The 13,625-nt window shown below is 37.9% G+C and overlaps 1 protein-coding gene across 5 annotated transcripts in view; it reads right to left on the bottom strand.

The window, feature by feature from the left end:
* FBXW11 (F-box and WD repeat domain containing 11) overlaps nucleotides 1-13,625 on the bottom strand; it is a 121,788-nt gene that overhangs the window by 100,943 nt on the left and 7,220 nt on the right. The window contains exon 2 of one of the 5 annotated variants that reach the window (XM_026510967.4): nucleotides 11,562-11,723. The exons of the other annotated variants lie outside the window; for them this stretch is intronic. The gene's annotated coding sequence lies outside the window, so the exon portion shown is untranslated. The remainder of the gene's footprint in view (nucleotides 1-11,561; nucleotides 11,724-13,625) is intronic. 5 annotated transcript variants of the gene reach the window in all.

Here is a 13,625-nt window from a genome sequence, read left to right on the forward strand (position 1 = left end):
GTTCAAAGATAAAACTACAAGAAAGAATAACCCAGCTTTAAATTGCTATAAATTAGAAATAATATTTATCTATTTATTTATTTATTTTTAAAGATTGTATTTATTTATTTGACAGAGAGCAAGCACAAGTAGCAGGAGCATCAGGCATAGGGAGGAGAAGCAGGCTCCCTGCTCAGTGGGGAGCCCCATGGGGCTCGATCCCAGGACTCTGGGATCATGACCCAAGCCAAAGGCAGATGCTTAATGACTCAGCCACCCCGGTGCCCCAAATAAGAAATAATTTTTAAAAAAGAAAGAATTTAAATGTATAATAAAGGAATAGTTTAACTAGTTAGCCATTTCCACATTCATATACACAAGGCACTCCTTCAAAATTATTACAAAGAAATATAAAATGGTTCAGAAAAATGCCACAAGTATTGTTGAGTTTTAAAAGCAGTTTGCAGGAGCACCTGGGCGGCTCAGATGGCTAAGCGTCCGACTCTTGATTTCGACTCTTGATTTCAGCTCAGGTCATGATCTCAGGGCTGTAAGATTTAGTCCTGCATCAGGCTCGCCCTAAGTGTGGAGCCTGATTTAGAATCTCCCTCTCCCTCTGCGCACCCCCTCCCTGCCCCAGGTGGCACGCATGCTCTCTGTCTCAAAAAACAATTAAATAAAAATATAAATAAATAAATGAATAAATAAATAAAAGCAGTTTGCAAAAACAATTTTATGCGTGAAAAATATATACGAAACATAGATAAAAGAAAAATACACCAAATATTAACAGTTATCGGGAAGTTTTGATTCTTTTTGTTTCTTATTTTACATTATTTTTATTTTGAATTTTTCTGTAATAAACATGGTTAATTCTGTAAAAACGAAACATAAGCTTCTTGTGTTCATATGTTCTTCAACAATTTTTCAATAGTTTTTTAATGTATATGTAAATAACAGCACTGAACTAACTGGATAACTATATGGGGGAAAAATGAATCTTGATTCCTAGCTCAACCATAAAAAAACAATTATTTTAAAATGGTAAAGCCATAAAGTTGCAAGTAGACTATCTTTAAGACCCTAGAGTATGCAAAATTTTCTTAAATGGGACACAAAAACCAGTAACAATGAAAGAAAAACCTGAGTAATTTGATTTTGTAAGCATTAAGAGCTTCTGTCCATCAAAAGACAACATTAAGACAATGAAAAGGCAAGCCACAGATGTTTGAAATATGTTAAATATCTGACAAAGAACTTGTTTCCTGACTACTATAAAGAATTCCCACAAATCAAAAGAAAAAGATAACTCAATTTTTTAAAAGGGTCAACAGATTTGAAAGGATACTTCTCTAAAGACAATATCTAAAAGGCCAATGCGCACATGAAAAAATGCTCAATATCATTAGTCATCAAGAAAATGTAAATTATAACCACAATGACACACTACTTCACACACACAACTATCTGACAATGCCAAGTGCTGACAAGGTTATAAAAAAAAAACTGGAACTCTCATATATTGTGGGAAAGTCGTAAGAATGTACAATCACTTTGGGAAAAGATCCGGCAATTACTTGGAAAAACTAAACATTCATCTACACTCTATGCCAGCAGTTCCACTCCTAGGTATACCCAAGAGAAAAGAAATGTCCAAACAAAAAATTGAACACAAATGTTCACCCAAGTTTATTTGTAACAGTCAAACACTGGAAACAACCCAAATATTCTGTAGCAGGAGAATGAATAAACAAAACATTGTATACTTGTGTAATGTAATAGTGCTAAGCAACGAAAAGGAATGAAAAACTGATTCAACAAGAATGAATCTCAAAAACATTACGCTGGGTAAAATAAGCTAAAACAGAGTGCTTGCAGTATATGCATGCTATACAATTTCACCTGTATGAAAGTCTACAGCACACACAACTAATTTAGAGTTATAGAAAGCGGGTTACCTGAGGCCAGGGATGGTGGTGGGGAACTGCAAAGGGAAATGAGAGAATTTTGCGGGGGAGGGGTTGGGGGGGACGGTAGAAATGTTCTACATCTTGATCATGGTAGTGGTTATATGAGTGTATATAGCTCTCCAAACTCAAGCAGTACACTTAAAATGAGTACATTTTACTGCATGTAAACTATACCTCAACAGTTGATAGTCACAGATACCACCACACACTCATTGGAATGGCTACAATTAAAAGGACTAGCAAAACGAAGTGATGACTGGAACTTCCCACATTAGAGGTGGGGGTGTAAATCGGCACAAGCACTTGGGAAACAGTTGAACGGTATCTACTGAAGCTGAACATATGCCTATCCTATGACCCAGAAATTCCACTCCTGGTTTTTTATAACCGATAGAATCAAGTGCTTATGTCCACCTTAGAAGTGTTATATAGCAGCCAAAGAATGGAAACAATCCAACTAATTCATTAACAGTAAAATAAACAAACCATGGACTATATATACAATTGAATAATGCACAGGGGAAAAAACCTGTTAAAACGGTTGAATTTCATAGATGTAACAGCAAGCAGAGGGAAAAAACAAAACAGTCTAAGCTGTATGATTCCATTTATATAAAATCCAAAAACAGCCATGTCTAACCTACAGAGAAAAAGACCACAATAAACGTCTGGGAGGGTTACTGACTTGGTCAGGCACAGACATGAGGAAGCCCTCAAGGTGCTCTTGAAGTGTTCTATATCTTGATTTGGGTAATGGTTACACAGTGTTCTGTTTCCGTATGTAAAAATTCTTTCAGCTGTACCCTTTAGATTTGTGTTCTACACTATATGTAAGTTACAAAAACAAACAAACATTTATACAAATGCCCTTTAAACCAGTCTTTGTTCATCCTTTGAAACCGAAGCTTATTACACAGAATCCAGATATGGCTTGTCAGCGTGAGTCACTCTCACTCCCAGTCTCGTCACCTACATGCTCTCCAGGTCTATCTCCCTCAGACTGCCTAAGCTGGTGGTGCTACTAAATGTCTAGAGTAATAGCTTTGGCAATGGAATTGATCAAGTCATGCCCCAACCGGACAGGGAAGAGGTCCAGAATACTTATTAACAATATAGATGGTTTTAACACAGGTGTGATTTTAACTGTACAGGACAGTCCCATGTCAACTCATTATCCTTTGGATTGACTTCTTGCAGAGATTGTGGGGAAAATTAAATAAAGCAGCCAAATCTCTAAAAATAAGTATATAGCGTTGCTAATATTTTTGCCTAGAAATTTAGCTCTATAATTATAAGGAACATGATAAGAAAAAAAATCACAATATATTCACTTCATACACAACTTTCAGAAATAAAGCCAGAGTTAGATATTTTGACAGAAGATGCTACTGGCATATTACAAAACTAAACTTTACACAGTGACAATGCAAGAAACTATTCCCACTGTCTTCCAAAATTAACCACTAGATGATGAAAACATGTGGTTAACTTCCAGAAACCAACTTATGAATGCAAAGCTTTTTAAAAAACAGGACTTCGTGTTTCAATAGAGTTTGATTTACATTCTTGTCAATACATACACATACATACTCTTATCTATCAATACAATCTAACCACTCTACATTTTAAAATGTCTCATTTTTTCCTCTTTGCACCATCTGTTACTACCCTGTATTCCCCTGGAATATTCCAACAGTCTACGGATTGGTCTCTCTGCTCCAATACATCCTCCAAACCAATTGCCAGAGTGATCTTTCTAAAGCACAGACCTTGCTCAAGCTTTCAGTCACCTCTCCTCTCAAATCACATCTCCCACCTTCACACCCCTCCTCCAATCCTGCAGGATCACACAGCTCAGAAGCTGGTAAGGGCCAGACAAAGACAGATTTACAGGACCTCTAAGGACCAGGGAAGCACAAGCTCTGACTCTAGTAAAAGGCAGCCGCTCCTCAGCTCCAATTTCAGACAAACCAGAACTTAGTGTTTTGGCAAGAAATGTCTCAGGTTTTTTTTAGATTTTATTTATTTATTTGAGAGAGAACGTGGGCAGGGGGAGGGGCAGAGGGAGAGGGAGAAGCAGGCTCCCCAGTGAGCAGGGAGCCCAATGCAGGGCTCCACCTCAGGACCCTGGGATCATGACCCCAGACAAGGCAGATGCTTAACCCACTGAGCCACTAAGGCGCCCCATATCTCAATTTTTTAAATCTATGCACACCAAATAAAATAGATCTGTGAAGCTTGATCCACAGGCTACTAGTTCATAACCTATGATCTAAAGGATAAAGTCCAAGATTTGGTTATAATCTATCTTCACCAATCTACCTACCTCAATCCCACCACACAAGTCATACTCCAATATTCACAGAACCACTTACATGTCCCGCCTGACAGGCACTACACACTATTACCCGCCTGCCAGCCATTGTTCACTTGTTTACCTTTGCTATGAAAGCCCTCCCCTCCCCCAAAACACCCATATTCATGTCTAATTTCCGCTCAGGCCTCAAAGGATAAGTAAAACATTGTATGTCTACCTCTCATGATCCCTACCAGTTTTCACACCGTACTATAGTTTTTTATGTAAAAGACTGTAAGCTTCTGCAAGCAAGGTACATAGTTGATTCTGTTCTGTACTCCCCATATAACCAAACGGTACCTGTTTGAGTACATGCTCAATGAAGAATGGAGTTATTTATCTGCCTATTTACATAACAATTTGTATCTCAACTGGATAGCCATTACATACCAATATGATCCCTTAGATTTTGAAAATCAAAAGGCTAACAGCTTTAGAAAAATATCCCTGTAATACTCAATTTGAATCGGAACTAACATGATCTCATGGTTCTTTTTAAATATACTCTTTAGTTCTGCCTACTGAAAGGGTCTAGAAGCAATGACAACCCAACAATAAAGCTTTCGGCTTCTAAACACCATTCCCCACTAAAAGAAATCAGAGCTTCTTGGAGAAATCGTTGATGCCTGAAATGCAGAGAAAGTAAAAAGCCAAGAAACACACAAAAACTGATGGGATCATATCAAAAGGAAGCAGGGCGTTACCTTGAAGGGGCTCTCATTAGCCAAATCTGGGACAATGTGAACACCAATAAAGACTCTGATTGTTGGGGCGCCTGGGTGGCTCAGTCGGTTAGGTGTCCGACTCAGTTTCAGCTTGGGTCATGGTCTTGGGGTCGTGGGATCGAGCCCCACCTTGGGCTCCGTGATCAGCAGGGATTCTGAGAGTCTCTTCCTATCCCTCTCTCTCCACCCCCCACCCTACTTTCTCCCTCCCTCTCTCTCTCTCAAATATATAAATCTTTATAAAGAAAGACTGATTCTTAACACACTAAATAAAAAAATCCATGAGAGTATGATGGTACACAAAGAAAGGAGGAGAAACAGGGATGGCCTCTGTGAACGCTAGCTAATAAATGTAGACAGAATGATAGAAAATCACAATTTTGTAACTGCTATTGTAATAACTGACTTCAGGATCAGGATGCTGAAACCACTGAGTGAAATGCTGTAATGGAACAAGATATTTACAACGTTCCAAAACACTGTCCCATAAATTCCTTTCTAATAGCAAAGGATAAAATTGTACCTTTATAAATGAGAGACGTGGCTATTGCCACCTTAGCCAAGGGATCAAATTTAGCATAGCTCATAAGGGAATAACCTGTCATCAAGGACCTCCCAACATGACTTAATGCAAAGGACACTTTACCTGTGATGAAGCATTCTTGTCAAAATGTTTAACCTGGTTGCAATCAAGCCTCTCACCTAACTTCCAATGTACAGGATGTACAGTAGCTAGAGAAACAAGTTAAATGACACCATGAGGAAATAAACAAATGAAGAATGTTGCACATCCTAAAGGACAACTGAGCTGGGCTCTTCAAAAACAGTCAATGCCAAGAGAGGAGGGAAAAAGGCAGAGGGAATGTTCCAAATGAAAAGATATTAAAGAAATATAATAACCAAATACAAAGGGTGTATTCTGTTTGAATCCTGGCATTTAAAACAAAGGGGGGGGGCGGCATGCTAGAAAAGACATTCTTGCGACAATTAGGAAAATCTAACTGAATATGTGATATTACATTATGGAATTATTTTCATTTTCCCAGACATAAAAATTGTATTGTTGTTTTATATATGTATGAAATATAATATGTGGTGAAATATATATGTGCACTACATATAATATGTGGTTATATATGGATAGATGTATCTATATGTACATTGCTCTGTGTGTGTTTATGTAGTTTTAGAGGGAGAGCCTATCCTTATTCTTAGGAGACAGGTGCTGGAATGTTTAGAGTGTGAAGTATCATGTTTGCAACTTACTATCAAATTTTTCAACAACCACAAAGCATATATGTCTGAGGAGAGAAGGACAGGAGGAGATGAGAGAGAGAAAGAGAGAGAGGGAGGAAGGGAGGGAAGTGGTGGCAAGGGGAGGGAAGGAGGAATGGAGGCGTGGAGCAGAGAAATGATAGAAATATGGCAAAACTTTAACTGTTGAGTCTAGGTGGAAAGACTATACAGGTGTTTGTTATACTGGTTTTTCCCCAACTCTTCTATATATATATGAAATTTTTCATAATAAAAAGTTATAGGAGGGAAAAAGAGAAGAACAATTAGAAAAGCAATCAGCTTAAAATCCACATAACACCACGAGAGTATCAGGAAAAAAGAATACTCTCAAGCAAAGCCTGTGAGAGTGTATACTGTTACAGTATAACTGGAGGGCAATGTGGCAATGTCTATCAGGTTTTTAAAAGCAACTACCTAGTGAACCTTACTTCTAGGAAACTGTCCTGAAGATATACTTCTCCATATGTAAAATGACATATACACTAAGTTATTCTTTACAGCATTATATGTAATAGCAAAAGACTAAAAGGAAATAACCTATATGTGTATCAGTCCAGACTGGTTTAACAAATTATAGCACCTACAATAAATCAGCATGCATCTTTTAAATTACCTCTTCAAAAAATATGGGAGCTCTCTGGGAACTGACATGAAAGATAACCATGTCATATTTTACATTAAAAAAAATTCAAGGTGCAGAAGAATACGTACAGCACACACACACACACACACACACACATATATATATATATATGAAAGCTGCACAAAAATATGGTTGAATAGTTGGAGCCGGAGGGAATGGGAGACTTGGAGACTTTTTTTTTAAATGTCTACTCCTTTTTGTACTTTATGACTTTTGTAGCATACACATATACAATGTATCCTAAAAACCTTTTTGTGAAGTACTGATTTACTGTAGCTAAAATGAAGTCTTCGTATCTCCATGCTTTCATTACCAAAACCAGCATTACAGGTCACCTGGGAATTAGGGCCTGAAGTCAGTGCATAAAGTGAAAATAGCATACAGTAAACATCTGCCTTACAAATCCCTTAAATACATGCCACACTAGACTGACACACCATCTCAGTAATTCCAACACAGCTAATTTCCACTCCACTTGACCAGGTCACTGTTTCGTCAACTGACTAGTACACAAAATAATTGGCTTGTCTTTAGGCCACATGTTGTGATATTAAAAATGTCTTTAAAATACCATCATCACACTCATTACAGCTAGATGAGAACCATTCAGGAATTGAGACAGACTGAGAGAAGAGCAAATTTTCATTTCTCATGTCAACAATTTATCCAGAACATTCACTGATTGGGTTATTTCCCCTTGTTTTGGTCACCAGATGCACAGAACTTAATTAGCATAAATGCCCATAAGATACACAGTGACAACCTGGAGTTTTAAAAAACACATATCAAAAACTGTACCTCCATTAAACAAACCATTATAGTAAAAAAAAGAAAATCATAACCCAAACATAAAAGGCTAATCTGCAGACTGGGAACATACTGTCATGGGATACCCCGGTTCAGATGAAAAGGAAAGTGGTACCACCACTTGATCAGTATGATCACGTATGATCTCATAAGGTCATTTGACCTTGGTCATAGTCTATCCCTTTATGTTAGCATTCCCATACACTGATACACAGATTCCTCAATCTACACTCTGCAAAACCTTACAACTTTACTGAGTAAAGTGAGCTACCACTGAAGCGAAATAAAAATTCCCAAATCTTTCTCTCTTTCCCTGCTTTCTCTGATGCTCATATTCCCACCAGATACCTCTCTTGGTGGATTCACAATACGAAACTCAAATTCATCATAAATTAAATTCATTCTTTTTCCCTCCACCTCTCCCACGCCCTGTATGCCCTTCTTCTAGTACTCCTTATCTTGGAAAAGGCAGTAAACATTCATCCTGATGCCCAAGGCAAAAATCTAAAATTCATACTATAGTCCATCCATCAACTACTCCAATAACCAATCCCCAAATTCTGTAGATCCTACCGCCTACTTCTTTTTTAAGTCCACCCCACCTTCATCACGCCCACTGCCAATGCTTTGGTTTGCCTTCCTCATTGCGCACTTGAACTAACTGGTCTCCCTGCCTTCAGTCTCTTTAATCTACCTTGCGCACACCGAAAAGTTAACTTCCTAAAATACAAATCTGGTTATGTTACTCTTTCTTTGTTCAGAACAGAAGAACAAGAGCAAGTCTCAAAGTAATGATATAGCAAGCTAAAAACAAGCTCATTTAATAACATAATAAAATGCAAAGAGAATGTACCACCTAGTTTATTTTTTATGAGTACATTCTTATTCCACCCCACACTATATGACCAAATTAAATAAGCCAATACATCTGTTTTGGTCAAAAGAGGCTACAGGGAAGCAAAAAAAATCTAATTACGTTCTTAGAGTCAAAAATGAATACAAAATGGATCATAGCAACGATAAAGGCATTTATTTCCTTCAGTTTTCTGTAGGGAAACGAAGAGCTACTTAGACCTATAAAGTCAAGAGTGCATTCAAGCTGAATGTACTAACTTGTCTAAAAATGATGCCTTAATCAGAAAAGGTTTTGGGAAGTTAAAAGCAAGGAGAGAGGGGCGCCTGGGTGGCACAGCGGTTAAGCGTCTGCCTTCGGCTCAGGGCGTGATCCCAGCGTGATGGGATCGAGCCCCACATCAGGCTCCTCCGTTATGAGCCTGCTTCTTCCTCTCCCACTCCCCCTGCTTGTGTTCCCTCTCTCGCTGGCTGTCTCTATCTGTGTTAAATAAATAAATAAAATCTTAAAAAAAAAAAAAAAAGGGCAAGGAAAGAAGTTGAAGGAAGAGGTTCTGCCATACGGAAAAACCACCCATCCCTAATATAAGCTGAATGAGGTGGTCTCAGTCCCAGTCCAGCAAATACCTCACTTTTCTGGTTGAGTCCACGCTAACTAAGCCACCTGACTATGATCTGAGCTGGCAGGTCAAGTCTACACACATAAAAACAATATTCCACGCATTTGGCTTGAGTCTTCAGGTCCCTCAACTCTGTTTCTTACTTGAAAAACTTAAACTGATATATTAATTAGGAACTAGTAAGCAAATCTACCTATCAAAAAAGTTTATGTTAATCATACCAATATGCACATAAACTAGTAAACTGGAATTCTGGCTTTACACATCAGTCTTGCACAGCTGGTTAATACTGATCCATACCTGGGATAAGGAGTGGCTTAGATCAGATTTCTCAGGGTTTTAAAGCAATGACGAGACCCAGGACGAAAGTAAATTCTGAAACTGCACATGTGGCTATTTAAGTTAAATAAAATTTAAAATTCTGGTCCTCAGTGACAGAGCCAGATTTCAAAATAGCCACATGTGACTAGTGATTACCATATTGAACAGCACAGATACTGAATGTTTTCATTATCGTAGAAAGTTCTACTGGACAGCACTGTTCTGGAAGATAGCCTCCAACAAACTCTACTGCGAATCCTCTTGGGAAACAGCCTGATGGTCTTGGATGGCTAACATGGAACTAAGAGCTAAACTGTTTTCTACCAAAGGTCAGAAGTAGATACTCGACACAACAATTGTTTCCTTTTCCTTTGCAGCGATTTCAGTTTTAGCCCTCAGGATTTCCACCCCTCTTTTTATCACTGGATGACACTCGATTCTAGAGACAATACAGTACGGACTTCAGAAGCACATTCTCTGAAGCTAGGCTGCCTGGACTCATACCTCATCTTTGTCTCTTCCCAGACATGCGACCTTGGACATGTTACTTAATTACCCTATCATTCAGTTTCCTCATCGGTAAAGAAACAATGGTACCTACCTCATTGGGTTACTATGAATATAAAAAGTTTATACATTTGAAGTGCTTATAATTGTGCTCAACACAGAGTAAGTGCCCAGGAAGTATTAACTGCTATTATTTCTACCACCACCACCACCCTCACAGCTCTTCAGATGACAAGTGTGGAAAATGCTTGCTTAGGAGAAACATTAACAAATATAAAGGAACTAAACTACAACAAGAATCACAAAGCCAGCGTATCAGTCTATGATGAAAAGACATTTTTTTAAGATTAAAGGAAATGTATAATCTGGAGAGTATATTAAATACCAAAAAAAGTCATGTTTTCAAGAGAGTTGCCTGACAATGTCTTATTTGTAAGAGTGACAAATCACAGGTCAAAAGAAGTCCACATAATAAGCTACTGAGCTATTTAAATAACCAACAAGAACTAAGGAGGAACTGAGAAGATACAGGTTCGAGTTCACTAGAGCGAACACTTCCCTGTGTAAACCATGTTTTTCATTTAAAGGCATTGCCTCTCTTACACTCCCTAAGTTACCTTCACTTGACGAACTGACTGAAGATCTTCTGATTTCTTCACCAAGCAGAAAGAGCACCAGATATAGAAAAATACCATGCCAAACCGTGATCTATCATGTTTTCCAAGTGGAAACCTGTTATAGAAAACCACACCTTGCTCTTGCAGATGGGCAGTTTGAAAATCCAGAAGCTGAAGTACAAACTTCAGCAAATGCAGTCACAGGGAAAGAGCCAGAACTTTGGAAACAAAAAGACTCAAGCCTAAAGCTTGACTTTGCCATTTACTAGCTGTATGACCCAGGGCAACGTGCACTTACTTAATGCTTATGAGCTTCATTTCACTAACTGTAAAATAAGGTAAAGCATGTGCCAACTGAGTAAGAAATACACGTCAAGAGCCTCTAACTGCCTGGCACTTAGCAGATGCCCAATAAACAGTTGCTACAGTTTGTAAATCTTCCTGAGAAGGCCCTCTAAGAGTCCCAAGAATAAAACACCACCACTTTACATGGTAACTACAAAAACTATTTTGACCAGGTATTCGCTATAAATCATGAGATAATACCTTAAAATTATCACCTGTTTTCCATACTGTACAAGCTATTCCCCAAATTTCCCTTGTTTACTGTATTCCCTGTTTGACTATAACTATAAACCATTTGAGCCTACAATAAAAATAACTGCACTTCTTACACTGAAACGAAGCGTCTACTAGCAATTCTTCCACAGACACCTTCGCTAATCCATCCCAACCATGAACACTATATCTGAATATCTAACATTTCTTCCTTTCTCTATCGGTGGAAAAAAGTAAAGAAATTGTGTTTTTTAAGTTTCTTTCAGTGATTGAGTTCCACATAACAAAACAATACAGGGTAATTGCTTACCTGGACAATATTTTGTACTTCAGATCCACCAATCCAGAATGAATGGGGGTATTCCCTTTCAGACTAGTCTGAGAAAAGACAGCAGTCAAGCAGCTTCCAAGATTCTTTCCGTTTACTGTATCCAGCTTTCTTCAATAAAATCCCAAACATGCACTTCGGTAACTGTTGAAAGACAGAAAGCAATCCATACACCCACCATGGCACCAGCGGCAAAGGACAGCCACCAAGAAATGGAAGGAAGGGTCAATGGAGTGGTGGATCTGAGGCACAGAAAAAAGGTTACAACCCCTGAGTCAGCTCTTTGGGATAAAAGTTCTACAGCAGCATTCCTCACCTCTGTGCTGACAGAAGGATAAGAAATTCCACACAGCAAAGAAGGAAACATCCCTAGTATTACTTTTTACTCATGATAAATATGAAATTCCAAATGAGCTAAAACTTACCCTATTATCCACATAAATTGTCTCAGACCATTCGGCTACAATGAACTTCCTTATCCATTTTCTAAGCTCCTCCACCATTACAAAAAATTTGTCACCCAAAATTAATGATATGAGAGGGCTCAAATATCTTCCAATAAAGATATTTAGGCACCTAGCAAGAAATCTTTTGGTTTGCTACATATAAGACATCAAATCTACACATTACCCAAATCTTCAACCCTCACCTGAAATATAGGACGTTTTAAAACACATGGCATAATTTTAAGAGTGATCTTCTGATTCGGTAAAGGTCAATACCCCGCAATGGCCAGTCATTGGGTAAACTAAGGAAAATTATAAAAAAACACTAATAAACAATTTACTAGAGGACACCTTTAAATACATAAGCTCAGTCCACACATTACATCAACATTCTTTTTACTACCTTACCAACTTTTCCATTAGACTGCAAATATATAAGTAAAATATAAGGGAGACAGAAAAAAGCATTCAATGGGATAACAAAGATAAAAACTTTAAAAACCAGTCAAAAGACTGTTAACTTACTTGCATATAAATTTCCTACTTCCTCAATTGCCACCCTACTGCCAAAAATATTCCTGCAGTAATTTAATACCTACCTTTATTTAAGGACTACTAAGGGCCAGGCCCTTTACAGTCGTTACTGATTTAATTCTCAAAAAAAAAAAAAAAAAAAAAAGATTAGAAATAACTCGCCAAAAGTCCCACATCTACTAAGTGGTAGAGACCATGCCCTTTCCACCAAGCACTGCAGCCTGCCAAGTCTAAGAATCAGAAAGGCCATGATTCCTGGGGCAGAAGAAACCGAGCTTTACTCTCAAAGGTCCTGAGTTAATTAACGTCAGAATGGAGAAGTACAAAAATACTGAAGAGTAAATATTTCAGCCTAGCTGAACTAAAATATAAATGAACCAGTTAAATCATCCTGAAAGGGCTAACTTTCCATATCTTGGCACTTAAAAAAGCCTTTCTTTTACAGAGGCATGCAATTCTGAGGCTCACAATATTAATGATAAAACACATTATAATGTTGCCCAAGTAAGTCTTTGTGTTTAGCAGCAAAGACTGTGTCTGTGACAAAGAATCTCAAATCCAGCTGAAATGGAGGAATTTTAAAATTCCAAGATTTGTCAATAAATAGTCCACAGGCAGTAACTAAAGATGTTCTGATGTATCACATCGTAGGGAAAGCGACAGGAGTGACTGAAATACCAGTCTATGATTAGCCTCACCATAACAATCATATGGAAGTATCCTAATACCCACAACTTAAAAGAGCTCACATAAGTAAAATCTCAAGCAAAGAATGAGTGCTCAAGCTTCTCTCATTAAGTGATATTACCCTAAAGTCCAAGAATAAACTGGAAACCCAGTTTTGATAAAAGCAGCTAGTGAGCTATGGCTAGTAGCTAACTCCTAAAAGAATATACTCTGCTTTTCAAAATATAACTTACTGCTATAACCAAAATGCTGAGCAATTATAGCAAAACATAACCACAATCTGACTAATGGACTCATTTCTGAACCTCCTGAATCACCAAGCCTTTTCCTGTATTACTGTGTTTTCTTCTCCTCCCTTCAAATACTTACTGAATGCCTA

This window comes from Ursus arctos, unplaced genomic scaffold, assembly GCF_023065955.2.
Source record: "Ursus arctos isolate Adak ecotype North America unplaced genomic scaffold, UrsArc2.0 scaffold_15, whole genome shotgun sequence".
NCBI lineage: Eukaryota > Metazoa > Chordata > Mammalia > Carnivora > Ursidae > Ursus > Ursus arctos.